Genomic DNA, 16,880 nt, shown 5'->3' with positions numbered 1-16,880 from the left:
TTGAACATTACACAATGTATACATATATTGAAATATCACATGGCATACCATAAATACGTATGATCTCACATTTTTACGTATCAGTTAAAACAAAATTAAATTTTAAAAAAAAATTCAAGTATCAAGAAGAGGAACTGGGCATGGTTGCACATATTTGTAATCCCAATAATTTGGGAGACTGAGGCAAGAGGATCACAAGTTCAATGACAACCTGTGCAACCTAGTAAGACCTTCTTAAGATAAAATAAAATAAGGACTGGGGGTGTAGCTCAGTGTTAGAGCACCCCTGGGCCCAATTCTCTGTATCCCCTAAAACATTTTATCAAACCGGTCACAGTGGTATTGCCTATAATCCCAGCAACTCAGGAGGCTGAGGCAGGAGGTACACAAGTTGAAGGCCAGTCTCAGCGACTCGGTGAAGGCCTAAGCAACTTAGCAAGACCCTGTCTCAAAATAAAAAATAAAAAAGGACTAAGAAGAAAGAAATTAAAGGAATATGGATAGGACAAAAAGAACTCCAGCTATCATTATTTGCTGATGGCATGATTCTATACTTAGAGGATACAAAAAACTCCACCAGAAAACTTCTAGGATTAATGCATGAATTCAGCAAGGTAGCAGGATATAAAATCAGTACCCATAAATCAAATGCATTTCTATAAATCAGTGATGAATCCTCTGAAAGAGAAATTAGGAAAACTATCCCAAAAACCTTAGGCTTTGAGTCTTGATGCTGGGTCTCATGGCTCACAGGACAGCAGGAACATCCCTGGAAGCCATTCCTATTCCAACTAACAATAGTTTAACTACAGCAAAGCTACTGCAAACCCAAATAAATGCTAACTAAATTTGTCTTTTTTTGTAAATTTGTAAATTTTGACTTCCAGTTAGTCAGATCCCCAAAACAACCCTGGCTACAACATCACCATCTTCCAATATGAGGGGAAGGAAAAGCAGAAAAAGAAAGCAAGTATAACCAGTAGTGTTATATGAAATTCTTTTTTTTTTTAATTTCATGAAAGTTTATACCTTGCCAGGGCTCCTCCCAAAGCATTAGAAAGTTCCATGTACAAGAGTACCCCTGAAACTAAAACTTCTTTAACATCACAGTATATCTGCTTGGTGGAATTAAGATGTGGGGTTCTTCATTTTATGTATCTCTATTTTTTTTTGACTTCCTCATTATGAGTAGGTCTTTTCTTATAATGAAGGAAACATAATTAAGAGAAATATTGTTTGGAAAACAAACAAACAAACAAATAAAAGAATTGATCCAACTAGAAAAAAACACAATAAAGTATGGAGTCATGATGTGTTATGATTTAGATATGAGATGTCCCCCAAAAGCCCATATGTGAGGCAATATTAGAATACTCTGAAGTGTAATGATTGGGTTATGTGAGCCTTAACCTAATCAGTGTGTTAACTAACTGATAGGGATTAACTAAGACAGGGAGGGTATGACTGAAGGAGGTGGGTCATTAGGGGCATGCCTTTGAGGTATATATTTTGTTCTTGGTGGGCATAATCTCTCTCTGCTTCCTTTTTGCCATGTCCTAAACCGCCTCCCTCCTCTACACCTTCCTGCCATAATATTTTGCCTTATCTTGGGCCCAGACCAATGGAGGAACCATCTATGGACTGAGACCTCTGAAATCATGAACACCAAATAAACTTTTCCTCCACTAAAATTGTTCTTTTGGTCATAGCAGCAAAAATCTGGCTAGAACATGATGGGACTCTTAATGCTGCCAAAGAAGGTGATGTCAGGCTAATGTCATGTAGGGGTGGTAATCTATACAATGGTTGAGATGCAGACATTCCAGGTTGGAGGAACGGATCTTAGGGAGTCAGATATTACATATAAATGGTGTGGGGTAAAGATGTCAGGAAATGGATGGCACATGTGAGTGCTGTGGAGTAAGACAAAACAGTAAGAAGAAAACAGAGGGGTGGAAATTATTATTGTCTATTGACTATATACTATGTGCCTTGTACCATGTTAAGCATTTTGTGTGTGCTGTATCCTCAATACTGCTGCTGTTCCTATATTTGTCTTCAGCCAGATGAAGAACGGAGGAAATGGATGAGTGGGGTCATTCATTTGGGCTCACACATCTGAGGAGTGATACAGCTTGGGTTTGAGCCCAAACAGTTGAATTCCAGAGTCCATCCCTTTTGCCACAATGCTAGAGTGAAGAGCCTTTCATACTTTGTTAACAATGTAGGACTTTATCCTTTAGTAAGCCAATGGAACATAAAAGAGGTAAAGTGATTCAAATAACAGAGTATTCTAACTCTCCTAGAAGTCTATAAGTCTCTCGGGGGAAGGAACTGAGTCACTGAATATTTGTATTCCCAACCAACACAAGTCTGTGTTCCTGGTGGGCAGAATCTTGGGCCCAGGCCAATGGAGGAACCATCTATGGACTGAGACCTCTGAAATCATGAATATCAAATAAACTTTTCCTCCACTAAAATTATTCTTTTGGTCATAGCAGCAAAAATCTAGCTAGAACATGATGGGACTCTAATACGAGGTACTACAGAAGCTATTAACAACAGCTATTTGTGGAATGAATGAATGAGTGTCCAGGTGTCTTATTGGTCAATCTTAGCAAAACCCTTACTTTTTTAGACCCAGAAGCCATGAGAGAGAAATAGACTTTGGTTTCCATCACTGAGACCTCAGCTACACAACCCACTGCAGTTGGGGTGGTGGTTCTCCAGGTCTTCTTGCATCCCCTCCCAGTAACCTGCAGGGCTGCTTCTCTCCTCCATAGCAAGATACATACCCCCTGGACAGATAAACCTCATCTCAGTCCACTCTCTTTCTCTGGAAATCTTCTAGAGCTACTTCCCACCACTATGTAGAAACCAGCTTTCCAGCAGCTAGCTGTCACCATCATGGCCTTCTGGACCTCAGCCACAACCACTGTTGCAGTCCTGTGCCTCTGTGATGAACACTTGCCTCACAACTGGCTCTACCCTCAGAACAAGCCACAGCTCTTCCCTCTTTCCTCCTGATTTAAAAGGTTTTCTTTTAAGTAACATAATTTTCTTCCCAAGCATTACCTGTCTTGCCTCCAAGAGATTATTCTCTCAGGTCTACAGTTTTCTCATTTGAGAAGCTAAAACCCAGTTCTTTAGGGCTTAGACAGAGGAGCTGTTCATGTGGCTTCTATCCTTTTAAAGGATATCCTTACAAGCTTTTTCCATCTTGTGTTACAAGTCAGGACTCAGCCTTCTACTCTCACTGCAGTACCTAAAGGTAAATTCTCTACCCTACTGATGTATCCTGCAACCTCCCCCAAAAGAATTGAGGAGCACATATTTTTTCAAAGGCTTCTGATGTCTGACTTACAGTGGCAGTAAAAGTGTGTGTGTATCATTGATTCTCTTTGCTGTTAGATTCCAATGTTAATAAAACTCTTTGTAACAGATTCCAATGTTCCAATACTGTTGGAATGTTGTGCATTATGACTTCTACATCATGTCACTGATATTCTTTGTGACTTCACATTTAGTTTGCTTGTATGCATCTGTATTTGTATGCTAGCTAGTGTTTATTTTGCATTCTTGAACTATAATGCAGTTCTATATTGAAGTTAACAAATGTTCCTGATTATAGAGCACTTCTATAAAATGATGAAAGTAATATTTTTCAAAAAGAGAGAGAAGAAGAAGAGGAAAAGAGAAGTAGGAGAGAAGGGAGGAGGGGAGGAGAGAGGGAAGGAGGGAAAGAGGAGGAAGGAAGAAAGCAGCATTACCTTAAATATATTCATAAATATCTGGTACATTTTGAAGTCACAAATATCAAAATCTGAAAAATACATTTCAAAATTGAAAAAAATATATATATGGTAGTTTGACAGAATTAGATCTGACCTCTGTCCTGTGTAATTTGAACTTTGTTTACTATCTCTAGGGCCATTTTCTCACATAAAATGAGTGTTTGTGCTAGAGAGTCTATAAGGTCTCCCCCAGTTCTGAGACTATGATTTCTTTTTAATGATGAGCAACATAAAAGAAGGGCTGTGGAATAATGATAAAATCAATGCAATAAAATCTGGAGTAAGTAACACAGGTGGTTGGATCTGGATCAAATCTATGACAGGTCCCTAATGGGTTTTTTTAAATTCTCTTGTTCCTTTGGAACAGAACTTTGGAACTGCTCACACCTCAGCTCATCTGAATGTTAGTTGTTTGGATTTTCCTGCAATTCTGTGACATACCCAGTATCCTGCTAATCCATTCCTTTGTGATTTAAGTTAATTCAGAGTGTCCATTAAAAAGGGGGGAAGGCATGAGGTCAATTAAGTTTGGGAAATACTGGGTTAACTTGTTAAAAAGTTTGTTAGCTGCAAAACATCTCTAATATTTACTATGCTAATATGCATTATGGATTTCCAAGTAAAAGATAAAATGCAGCATTTCCCAAGCTTATTTTATGTTATAATCTTTTCTTCACATAACCCTCATTAATATTTCATTGCACAGGAATTTAGAAAATGTCACTCCAGTATTATTCAGGGCCACCTTTTTTTAGCATATGCTAAAAATCAATTACCCAACCAGTAATTCCAAAATAGTAGGAGTAATATCATAGCATAAGTCAATAACAGTACTTAATAAGTGCTTATTACATGTCAGGTCTTAGCATATGTTAACCTATTTAATTCTCAGAATAACCCTATGAATCAGGCTCAATTATGCTTTTCATTTATAGTAATACTAAAGTGCTGAGAATTTAGTTACTTACCACATGGCTGTTAAGAGAGACAGCCTAGGACACAGCTGTTAACATGCATCTGCCTAATTTTTTATTTCACTTCAAATATAACATATAGTTTAATCAGAGAAATGTAAGGGTCACAATATTAAGATGATGTGGGTGAGAGAAATGACAACATATGACAAGAATAATCCTGCTGAAAGATTATGCAGAATTATGATGTGGAAAATGTACTTTGCTAAAATGACCCTAATGAGCAGAATCTAAGCTATCCAGGTCCTTTATTGTTGCTTCCCTTGATGACCCACAATCCAACTGTGAATACCAGCCCTTTTCACCCACAGTGTAATTACATTTCTATGAGCTTAAGCTTTAAGAAGCAGTGTATTTCCTTTTGCAACCATTGCACCCGACCTTGTGTGAGATTTTATAGGAAGGAAATCTCTTATGTTAGTGGAGAAGATGGAAGGATGAACTACAAAAGGTATGTAATGTTTTAATTTGGATATGAGGTGTCCCTCAAAAGCTCCTGTATTGATGCAGGAGGTGAAATGATTCAATTATAAGAGCTTTACTATAATTAGTAGATTAAACCATTTGATGGATTAATAATTTGAATGTATTCCTAGGTGATAACTCTAGGCAGGTAGGGAGTAGCTGGAGGAAGCAGGTCACTGGGGGCCTACATTGAGGATTATATATCTTGTCTCTAGGTTCCCTCTTTCTGATTCCAAGATGTCATGTTCTGAGTGGTTTTTCTCTGCCATACCTTTATGCCATACCTTACAGCTGAGACTGCTCACCATGCTTCCTTCTGGCTTACCTCAGGCCTTGGGCAATGGAGCCAGTTGACCATGGACCGAGCTTCTGAAAACTTAAGCCCAAACTAAACTTTTTCTCCTGTAAGCTGTCCTTATCAGGTATGGTCACAGCAATGAAAAGCTGACTAATGCAGAAATAATAGTTGGAAGAAATATCTAATATTCTATAACAATATGACAACAGGTCCTTTTTTTAAATTCTTATTTTAGATAATTAGTATTGGACTTCCTTAATACAGTAGTTTTATCCCCAACCATGGTCTAGCCATAATATTGAACCCTGTCACCATTCTGAAATTTCCTAGGAATGAGGGGAATGTGTGGGGAGGACAATTAAATGACAAACACCCAGGAAGACAGAATTCATGGGGAAAAGCATTGAAGAGAAAAGACAGGTGGGCTGTGAGAAGGTTATGTTAAGCAGTGAGTCAGATGTTTGCTGTCTCATTGACCTTTTCCAATTTAAAAAAAATATATGTACAAGAAATTTATTCTTGTGAGGAGTTCAAATGAGTCACATGAAGCAAACATTTCTCTTGAACATCTGTTCAATCTCAGTCCCTTCTCCAAACTCAAGCTCGCTTATCAAAATGGTATGTGTTCTTCCAGGTCTTTTGCATGTATTTAAATGCATACTCAGGATGAAAAGGGATGGCTTGGATTTTGCCTTGCAAATTGTAGAAATATTACTTTTTCCTCCTAATTGGATAACCAATTGCCCTGACACCATTTATCGAATTTAAACTATATTCTCAAATCTGAACACTTTATTGTGTTCATTGTTCTCTTTGCCAGAGCTACTCTGTTTTTATTACCATTGTTTTATGATAGTTTTTAATACCTGGGTAGGCACGTGTTCTCTAGCGATTTTATTTTTCCCTTGTGGTGCTGGGGAACAAGGAGCCTTGCATATGCTAGGCAAGTGCTCTACCACTGAGCTATGCCTCCAGCCCTGACTTGTCTTTTAAAGAATGCCATGGGTTCTCTTCCTTGGTGCTACCTACAGTAGTGGCAGCCATTTCTTATTCAGCATCATGGTTGCCCTCAAACCTCTTGGGAAACCTTAAATCGTCAAAAAGAGAACCAAGGAGTGTCAGACCTGTGTGTCAGACTAATATGTGAACATTAAGCATAATTAGTGGAAACTCAGAGATATTGATAAAAGGGTATGAAGAAGATTCAAGGCCCAGATCTTTATGACAAACATTGGTTATGGGAGCAGCAAGAAGACAAAGCACATGCTGCCCAGTGGCTTCCAGAAGTTCCTGGTCCACAGTCAGGGAGCTAGAAGTGCTGCCAATGTGCAACGAACCTTACAGCTGAGACTGCTCACCATGCTTCCTTCAAGATCCTCAAACTCATCATGGAAAGAGCAGCCCAGCTGGCCATCAGAGTCACCAATGCCAATACCAGGCTGCACGGCAAAGAAAATGGATATATGGTTTCTGGGCACATTTTCTGTGCTTAAATAAAACCACAAAAACTGCCAAAAGACAGTCAGCCAGGCTTGCCCTATTCGTCTCTATTGCATATTAAAGCTATTGATCTTCTACCTGGCTATTCCAATAATTTTTTCATGATTTTTTACTTGATTTTCTAGGGTTTTGCAGGGTAAATAGCTTTATCCCTCTTTAATCCACTTACCTCATATTTATTTCTTTTTTCCTTATTGCATTGCTTAGAGTGTCAAATACAATGTTGACTTATTTAATAACATTGAGACAGATATGATGTCTTGCTTGTCTTCTAATTTCTATCTTAGTGAAATTAGTTCTGTTTTCAGAGTAAAATGTTTTCCTATTTTTCTTACTAGATATTCTTTAAGTTAAGGAAATTTCTTTCTTTTTCTGGTCTGATAGTTTTACATGCCTGTTGAACTTAACAATGTATTGGCATTTATCAGCTGACTAGTTTTTCTCCCTATGTACGCTTACATATATGGGCATATATATGTATCTAAGTGTATGTCATGAATTGCATTTAAATGCTTTCTAATGTTTAATTACTTTTACATTAAAAAGTAATTAAAACTACTAAACCAGGACATATTTGACTATTTATGTTTGAAATGAGTTGTAAATAGATTTCCTTTCATATGAATTATTTGTTCTATATTAGCATTAGTACTTGCTGTATGTTAGCCTCATATGAGAAGAAAACTTTTCCTCTTGGCATGTGCTTGAAGCACGTGATTAAAGTGTATTGTCTGTTCCCTGAAGACATTTGTGCCTGGCATCTTTGGGGGGCATATTTTACTACCTTTTAATTTTTGTTGTGATTGATGAACTATACATGTTTTGAAAATGTCCTTGAGTTCATTTACAAGATTTATATTTTCTTAAAAAATTTTTATTTAATTTACATTTTTTCTAATTTTTATATGCGTACAGGTTCTGCATCCCCCAGGTTTTGATATTGGCCATTCATTTCTGAATAATTTGAAAACTCTATTTTGATTTCCCTTTTGGGACATAAATTAGTTTCAAAGTATCTTTATTTTGTTTGTCTTAAACTACCTTATTGAGGTGTGACTGATATAAAAAAATCTGTACACAATGTATATGACTTGATAAGTTTGAAGGCAATTATATATCTGTAAAATCATCACCACAATCAATGTTGTAAACATATCCATCTGTTTTTATTTTTAACTGTCATTCTATTTTTGTGATCTGATTGTATTGCATTGTAGTCAGTAAATGTGACTTGCTTGGTTCCTGCTTGGGAAATTTGCTAATATTTTGTGCTTGTCACATTCTCTGAATTTCTGATTCAATAAGTTCTGAAATTGGAACAGAGAATCTGCCTTTTCAACAAGTGTCATTATTAGATTCTGATGCAAATAATCCAAGTAGCACATATAAAAACAATGTTCCATGAAAGTTGTTAATGGAAGCTGTAGATTCTTTCCTGGAGGCTAGAAAAAAGGGAAAATCAGCTATGCATGCCGGGTTGAAAGACCCATAGCCAACCTGGACTCAAAATCTTGCTATACCTCTTACTCAGCTGTGTGATATTTACTTAGTCTTTCTGGATCTTGGTTTCAGCATTACAGGACATATGCAAGGCAACTGGTAAGAAAGGCACTTAAACAGTAACTTCTTCAAAGATCTCTAGTAGTTCCATCCAGCTAGGAAAGTTTGTTGGGAGCAACATATTAGGAAAGTGAAAGGCTCGATATGAATTATTCAGGCAACAGTCTTCTCAGTTCCTTTGCTCTGCTACTTTTTAGCCAGAGGGAGAGATGCAAGCACTAAATGATGATGAATTAGCAAACTTACTATTTTTTGCATTTTCTGGGGTCTCATTAGATTAAATCTCCTTAGATTCCTTGGATGAGGGATCAGGATGATCAGTTATAGGTAGGTTCTTCTTCTAGAGAGGGAGTTCTTTGTTTGGCATAAGAGGAAATATAGAAATAGCATGACCTGTGCTTCTTCCAAACAGCAAGCTTACTTGGGAGAAAGATTCTAGCTGAGAAATCTAAAACTCAGAAATTTCAGGGCCCTTTGCCAATGAAGAAGTCTCTCTGGAGATCCTAGGACTGTTTCTATCTGCTTAGACTCCTGAAACCTGGAGACTAAGCAGACTTCAAGATTGGATTGTTCATCTGTCATAGTTTATCATCAGTGACCAGTGAGAAACAGCCTCTTTCCCCCCTGATGTTGAGAGCTCATTATACGGACTACTATCTATCTGCATATGTGTTCATGTATATATGTATGTATATACCCACAGAGAATTCTATAAATAAGCAACTGATTTGCAGCAGAACTCATTGCATCTTTGCCGTGGACTTCTGATCAACACAGCCAGCGTTCTCACCAGCATGTGCCAAAGCTTATGGACAAAGTCATTCTGTGCTCATTCTGTGATGAAAGCTGTCCCTGCCTCTGTGCCACCCCAGAGGTGAGTACTCTCTGGTCCCTGTGTTCAGATCATACCGGGACTCTGCACATAGTGGCCATGGGGGAGATATCACAGGTCTTGACTCTAAACTGCTTATCCTCACTTGCTCTGTTTCTCCTTCTCTAGACATCTAGCTCTGTCTTTCTTGTCCCCACTCTCTGGTTAGTCGCTTCTTTCTCTGTATCTCTCTCTCTCTGTAAGATCTCTCATTGCACCCAGCAGTCCTCCTGGCTGTAGCTGAGAGGTAGATGGCTTGCATGTGACTGAAAGAATCAGTCTGGTTTTGAAGTGACCTGAAAAGAAAGTGTTCTCAGAGCCACCTGACTGAGGTGAGAGAATTCCAAACTCCTGGGTTGGGAGGTCGATTCCTTATCATCCAAGGACATGTGTCATTATGCTCATGTGGTTCTCTCAGGTCCTCTTTCCCTGTTCTAGTTTTTCCCGATCTTTTGTTCTAGCTCTCTGTCTGCCTCCCCATGTTCCTCATCTCCCTTTCTCTACGTTTTATCATTTTCCATACTCTTTCAGCAGGAATGACACAAAGGCTGTCCCAGAAGCCAGGTAATAATTTGCTTTTAATAATTTATTGTTAAGTAGCCTTGATGCAAAAAGTTTTGAGGATGCTAAAAACCTTAATCAGAGTCCTGCTTCCTCCTCTCTTTAGCTACAAGTCAGGCCCCTTGCTCTGTCCTGAAGTCCCATTACACACCCTAAAGTTGTGTTAAAAGAACCTTTTTAAACTGCCAACCTCCTCACAGATTGCTTGCAGGGAACACATGAGGGAATATAAAACTTCGGAGAGTCACAGAAATATCAGAGATTATTGTAGTTGTTACATTTTTCATCATCTATTTTTGCCTCCTCTCAAACCTTACTCTTTCACTGTTTCCCTGTTGAACTTCCTCTTGTGTTTTCTGCTTATCTGTTTTATCTGCCTCACAATTTATTCCTCTTCTTCTTTTCCATTTCTGCTCTTCTCTCAATTCATCTGCCTATAGGAACAGTTTCCCTGTTCATCTTTGCATTTTTCTTTTCTACTCCTTTTAGAAAAGATGGCAGAAGTGCCTTAAAGAAGTTTGTGAATATATTACAAAATGAAATAAAGAACATGAAGACCCAGGCCTCCCCCCACTTTCTTTAAGATCTAGAGAATAAATAGAATTAAAAAGAACTAGAATGAGGCATTGTGGATAAGATGGGAATTTAATTTGCTATACAAAACAATTTTCTGGTCTGGAAAAGTGATCTTTTTAGAACTGTAGTTTCAATATATTATTATATTGTGTGCATTGATGAATATGTAATGATGAATACCGCCATTACACACAACTATGATGCACTAGTAAAAAAAAAATGGAAAAAGAAGAAAATAAAGCCATAGTTTCTGCCTAGTGGTCTTTTAAAATATCAGCCTGTGGCAGTGGAATATTGGTCAAGACCTTTATACATCTCCCCAACATATGAGGTGCAAGGAAGAAAAGAAAGGAGGTTAACAGTAAAGAAAAAGGTAATGGGGATGTACTAAGAAATTACTGTTCATCACCCACATTGTGTATTATTTCATTATTAGTTCATGTTTATACCAATCCAAAAGTGAAAAAGAGTATACCAAAGTGCTATTAGCAAGTGGTAAAACCAAGATGGAAGCACACTTGGACATCCCTAGTCTGAAAATCCTTAAATCCAAAATGTTTCAAAATCCATAACTTTTTGAGGGTCAATATAATGCCACAAATGAAAAACTCCACACCAGACGTGGTATGACCAGTTGCAGGTATGCATCACACAGTTTATTCCCTGAGGGAAAGAAGACCCTTCAGTCTTAATATACCTTTTTCACACATATCCATATGGGTAACCAAGAGAGTGACACCTCTGCTTTCTGATGCTTCTATGTACACAAACTTTGTTTCATGCACAAAATCATTTAAAATAGTGTATAAAATCATTTTCAGGTTATGTTTATAAGTTATATAAAAAATACAAATGAATTTCATGTTTAGATTTGGGTTCCCACCTCCAGATATCACATTTTTATTGATGTTTTTATTTATATGACAGAGGAATGCATTACAATTCTTATTACACATACAGAGCAAAATTTTTCATCTCTCTGGTTGTATACAAAGTATATTCATACCAATATGTGTCTTCATACATGACTTTGGATAATAATGTCCATCACATTCCATCATCATTTCTAACCCCATGCGCCACCTTCCCTTCCCACCTTTCTGTCTTATCTAGAGTTCGTCTTCTCATGCTCCCTCTCCGTACCCCACTATGAATAAGCCTCCTTATAACAGAGAAAATATCCGGCATTTGTTTTTTTGGTGGGAGGATTGGCTAACCTCATTTAGCATTATATTCTCCAACTCCATTCATTTACCCGAAATGCCATTATTTTATTCTATTTTATTGCTGAGTAATATTCCATTGTATATATATGACACATTTTTTTTATTCATTCATGTACTGAAGGGCATCTAGGTTGGTTCCACAGTTTAGCTATTGTGAATTGTGCTGCTATAAACATTGATGTGGCTGTGTCCCTGTAGTAAGCTGTTTTTAAGTTCTTTGGATATAGACCAAAGAGAGGGATAGCTGGGAAGATATCACATTTTATGTATATATAAATAATCAAAAATATGTAATCCAACTACTTCTGGTCTCCAGCATTTCAGATATCTAATTCCAAACCCAGAAATCTTTGTACACATCTGCCATATGTGTGTGGGTTTCATAGGTAGATAGACTCAACATCTATTTGAGTTGAGTCTCAAAATGTATATAGTTTAGTTCCAAATACTATGTCATTGACCAGTTAACCCCTTAGTTCTAAGACTTTCAGATATGATTATCTCTTATTATTTATTTGGGTACTGGGGATTGAACTCAGGGGCACTTGACAACTGAGCCATATCCCTGGCCCTATTTTGCATTTTATTTAGAGGCAGGGTCTCACTGAGTTGCTTAGTGCCTTACAGTTGCTGAGTCTGGCTATGAACTCAGGATCCTCCCGCCTCAGCCTCCAGAGCCTCTGGGATTACAGGCATGTGCCACTGCACCGGGCATAGATTCTCTCTTCTTTTTATCTTTGTGTTTCTGATTATTTTTACAATCTATATAATTTCTCAAGACAACATAAATAACACTATAGTTCACATTAACCATGGTCTTGCTGAGACTGCTGAGAAAAGCCAATCTATCATGAATGATAGTCCTTCTGTATAATTTCCTACAAATATAATTTGGACAAATAATCAAAACCTTAATATTCAGGGGTTAATTTTATGTGTGGATTAACTGGTCACTTTTTTCAGCTTAGGTTTTCTCTCTACCTCTTAGGATGTAAAATTTTTCAGGGTGGGAGCTTTCTTTTTTTAAATTTTTTTTTTAGTTGTAGATGGATTCAATGACTTTATTTATTTATTTTAATGTGGTGCTAAGGATCAAATCCAGTGCCTCATACATGCTAGGTCAGCACTCTACCACTGAACCACAACCCCAGCCCTGGGAGCTTTCATTTTTAATTGTTAATTTTTCCAAATTATTTAAAACATTTCTAGGAGTGGTCATTGTCAAGAGAACAATTCTATCCTCTGATTTGCTTTATTTTTTACTTTATATATAATTTAGACTGGACTCTGATGGGAAGATGATGGAAACTATCAAGTATTTTAAAGGAAAGGATAAGGAGATATAAGATTCATCAAGCACAAGGAAACTAGATTGAAACAAAGATCCAAAGTAAGCTCATCTGTGCTGTCTCCCACTCATATGGATGCTAGAGAAGTTTTCCTGTGAGCCTAGCTTGGACTTTTCTCTTGTATGTAGTATTAAAAATCTGGCAAGCCACGCAAGAGTCCTCATGTCAGTCAGATTATCATTAGATGCAAAGTGTACTGCGGGGCTCCTCAATTGCCAAGATGCAAAGAATTTGTAGAGGACGCAACTACAAGAGGGCAGAATCTAGAATGGTTGGAAAAAAGGGAAAGCAACCACATTTACCTTGAAAAAGGAAGAGCAGATAACGTAGTAGAAACATAACAATGATGTTAAAGATAACGTAATAGAAAATATTATAATTTAACAAATTTTAAATGTGTCTACTACCTAGTAAACAAAAGGTTAAATATAAATCTCAGCCTTTGCTGAAGCCTTGACAAAATAAATAGTACCAGAAGAGTAGGAGTTGAGACCTAACCAGGCATTTGATAGCAGTATCCCTTTAAAGTCCACCGACAATCTCAAAAGCTACTTAAATATTACTTCCATCAGGGAGAAAAAGTATCCTGAAAGGATAAAGGGAGAAAGCTAAGTATCCTGAAACCAATCTTCCTGTGAACCTATTTAATTTTCACCATAATAGTTTCAACTAGAATTCACATTTATTAAATTGATAACATCTTGTACATAATTAGATTATTTCAGCTCTTTTAGAGTTTTCCGTTTTTTCATATAATTAGGGAATCTCTCTCTCTTAATTTTAATATTTAAAGAGATCATCTCAGAATATGAATATCTGAAATTTGTCTACCTAAAAGTATTAAATTTTATGTACTTTGGATAATTATACCATGATTTTAACCCTTTTGAATCTTTAAACATAAAATTCTTTGCCACATTAAAATGTGTATTAAATATACAAGAATAAAGAATGCTGAGTTTTTAAAAATAGAGATGAGCATTAAAAATTAATTGTTCAGGGCTGGGGTTGTAGTTCAGTGGTAGAGCACTTGCCTAGCATACGTGAGGCACTGGGTTCAATCCTCAGCACCACATAAATATAAATAAACAAAATAAGGGTATTGTGTCCATCTACAACTAAAAATTTAAAAATTGAATTGTTCATAACTCTCCCATCTATAAACAGCCTCTTTTAATATTTTGGTGACCTTGTTTCCAATTTTTCACCAATGCAAAGAAAATTTCTTTTCAATTAATATAGTCTTGAATATACTAAATATACTGGTATGTATTTTGCTTTTGGTTTCACCTTAAATGATATTTTAGCATCATTACTTAGACTTCAAAAACATAATTTAAATGTCTACATGGTATTTTCCTAACTTCATTCTCTATGAAAGCTACCCATTCCTTTATTATAGCTCCTAAGTTTTTGCTATTACAAATAATTCAATAGTGGGCAATTTTGCACATAAAGTTTTTTCTTAATTAGCTTCTTAGAATAAGTTTTTTAAATGATGAATCTAATCTTAGCAAACTTCTATAGCACCACTATATGCCCGGCACTGTTCCAAAAACTTAATCAGTATCAATCACTTAATTATCTTAATAATCCAACAATGTAGGTAGTGTTCTTAGTTCTCATTTTAGAGATAAGGAAGCCAAGACGTGGTAACTTAAATCACCTTAAATCACAGTTGGTAAATGGAGTAGCCAGGATTTGAATCCAGATCCTTGGGCTTCTGGATTATAAAGGGATTCTGCATTAAAGGGAATAGACATTTTAAAAACTTTTAGTATATATTGCCAAACTGCTTTGCATCCAATAATGGAGCACCACTAATTTTATAATTGTCATGTTTTTTAACTTTATGGATCAGAAATGGTGTCTAATTATTTAAAAACTATTATTTGATTACTAATGACTTTGGATGCTTTTGGATGGTGTTTCCTCTTTTTCAAATTGAATTCTTGTCGTTTTGTCTCTTAAGATCTTGTTTTGGGGGCTGGGGTTGTTGCTCAGTGGTAGAGCGCTTGCCTAGCATGTGTGAGGCACTGGGTTCAATCCTCAGCAATACATAAAAATAAATAAATAAAATAAAGGCATTGTGTCCATCTACAACTAAAAAAAATATTTTTTAAAAAAGATCTTGTTTAGCTTGAACTGTTTACATAAAAGTTTAATACATTGTTACCTCTTGTATTTGCATATTTTTCTACTCAATTACTTGTCAAAAATAAGTGAGGTGACTTTTTTAATGCACAGAAAAACAGGCAGTCTCCCGTCTACTCTTTGCCATCGAACCATTTTGAAATGAAAAAAGATCCAATACACTGGGGTCTAACCTATTTTTGCAGAACACAAAAAAATATCTTTCATCACTCCTTGGTCAGCCATTTTGATACTTTCAAATTCCTCATTAAAATTAATGAAGTAGGGCTGAGGATGACGTTCAGTGGTAGAGCTCATGCCTATTGTGCTTGAGGCCCTAGGTTTGATCCCCAACACCGAAAAAAGGAAAAATAAATCAATGAAATATTCCTTTGTCTACTCTAATACTCCTACTGCATCTGCCCTCATTTCCTACTGTTCAGTCTCCTGAGAGATGGAGAACAGTTGGTTACAATATTTCAGTAGGAATACTTCCCAAGATGCTTTTTCTTAACCTCCTAAATCTCTCATCAATATTCTTTTAATTCAGTTGTCCCCCTGCCCATAACATAATGCTTTGTTTCAGGGATAATTTTTTTGTTAAAATACAAAATTACATACTTATTTAGTTGTTCTTATTATAATTTCCTTCAAGTCGCCAATTTCTTTTTTACTTGTTTTTCTTCTCTTATTTGTTTCTTTTATCATTTCTGGAAACTTTTATAAGGAGATAAGAACTGCCAATCATGATAAAAAGAGCTCATGAGTATATAGCCTGGGGAAAAAGACTAAAATGAGTAGTGACTGTCTTCAAGTCTCAAAGCCTCACCACCACCATGATAAATCCTTATTTACCATGGATTGAATTAAACGAATGAGGAATATAACCATAGTAAAGTATGAATTCCAAGATATATGTGTGTGTTCTCAACCAAATGGGACATTAATTAACATTATAACCTATCTTAGAAGGTGGTGGTATCTGTACCCTCGACACTTTGGAACAGCATTCTAAGGACTTACAAAGCCTTTCATTTACTAGGTATATGATCTTGGAAAAGTTACTTTAGCTTTCTGAGTCTGCATAGAGATAGGATCGGTTTCATAAGATTATTATGAGTTAGAGAGGATAATACATACTTTGTACACTATGTGGTAAATAGCGTTTTTCTGAGTAGACATTTATTTACCTGGAATGGTTTAAGAGATTTCATGTGAGGGCCTATTTGTGTCAATAGGCCACCTTCTTTTCCAGAGAGGATCCCAATATCAGATGCCCTCCTTGGCCTAGCTCCATAAGATCATTTCTCTTACCTGTTGCAGTGATTCTGTGCAGATCATTTCCTGTCATAGCAACAGAATGAGGTAAGATGTGATTTCTTGCTCCATTTTGTGCATAAACTATAACATGTAACCAATGCTCAGTTGAGAGATTTAGAGTATTTCTAAGTCAAAAATGAATAGTGGGATCAGAACTGTTGCCTGTTATTTCTTCCTACTAGGAGAAGTTTAGGCAGAAAATCTGGCCTCCAAATTGACAAGCAGACACATGAAAAGGGGAAATGCATTCTAC

At 36.5% G+C, this 16,880-nt stretch overlaps 1 pseudogene; it reads left to right on the top strand.

The window, feature by feature from the left end:
• Positions 1 to 6,590: 6,590 nt before the first annotated feature.
• On the top strand, positions 6,591 to 7,024 carry LOC124087170 (large ribosomal subunit protein eL32-like; annotated as a pseudogene).
• The last annotated feature ends 9,856 nt before the right edge of the window (positions 7,025 to 16,880 follow it).

The sequence above is a fragment of the Marmota monax genome, unplaced genomic scaffold (genome assembly GCF_021218885.2).
Source record: "Marmota monax isolate L192 unplaced genomic scaffold, Marmota_monax_Labrador192_F-V1.1 WCK01_AAM20220418_F8-fsc00012, whole genome shotgun sequence".
Lineage (NCBI taxonomy): Eukaryota > Metazoa > Chordata > Mammalia > Rodentia > Sciuridae > Marmota > Marmota monax.
This window is presented reverse-complemented; position numbering and strand designations above follow the sequence as displayed.